Genomic DNA, 776 nt, shown 5'->3' on the forward strand with positions numbered 1-776 from the left:
CCGGCTTCATCTTCATCTCAAAGTCCACGACCCGGCTTGGTGGAAGTTCATCGGGTAGCTCCGTGGGCAGCACATCGGCAAACTCGTCGAGCAGCGCCTTGACTTCCGCGGGCGGCTCGTGTAACGGCGGCACTTCCGAGACCTTGAGGACGTACGCTTCCTTGGCCCATGGAGCCGGTTGCCGGTCGTAAGTCGGAAGATCCGGACGCCGGTCGATGGAGACGACGGCATGCGAGCGCCAGTCGATGACGGGATTGAAGTCGTGGAACCACGGCTTGCCCAAGATGACGTCGAAGTTCTTGGGCCCAAGGTCCCATGTCGTGAAGACCGTCGTAAAACCTTCACCGGGCAAGTCGGACTCGAAATCGACCGATGCGATGCAGTCCGTCACTTCCGCTGCCGGGCGGGCCAGACCGTCGAAGCCGACCATCCTCACTTGCTTCGTCTTCAGGACATGCCACGACACCAAGTGCGGCCGGATGAGGTTGTCTGTCGCGCCGGAGTCGAGCAGAATGCGAACTGGGCGACCGTCCAAATAGCCCTTCTTGATGACCAAGCGGTGCGCCCGAGCGTCCGTGGCCTGGGCCCGTTCGTCGTTCTGCATGGAAGCCGTGTTCACGCCGTACCACATGATCTCTTCATCGTCGTCATCCGCGGGCGGCGGAGCGGGCGCTGGCGACTCGACCTCCGACATGGCCAAGTGTGCCTGCGTGTGGTCGCGCCGGGCCCGACGCCCGGGCGAGCCTCGACGCTGACTGCGGCAATTGCGTGCAAGA

The sequence above is a fragment of the Aphanomyces invadans genome (assembly GCF_000520115.1).
Source record: "Aphanomyces invadans strain NJM9701 unplaced genomic scaffold supercont1.109, whole genome shotgun sequence".
NCBI classification, from domain to species: domain Eukaryota; phylum Oomycota; class Saprolegniomycetes; order Saprolegniales; family Verrucalvaceae; genus Aphanomyces; species Aphanomyces invadans.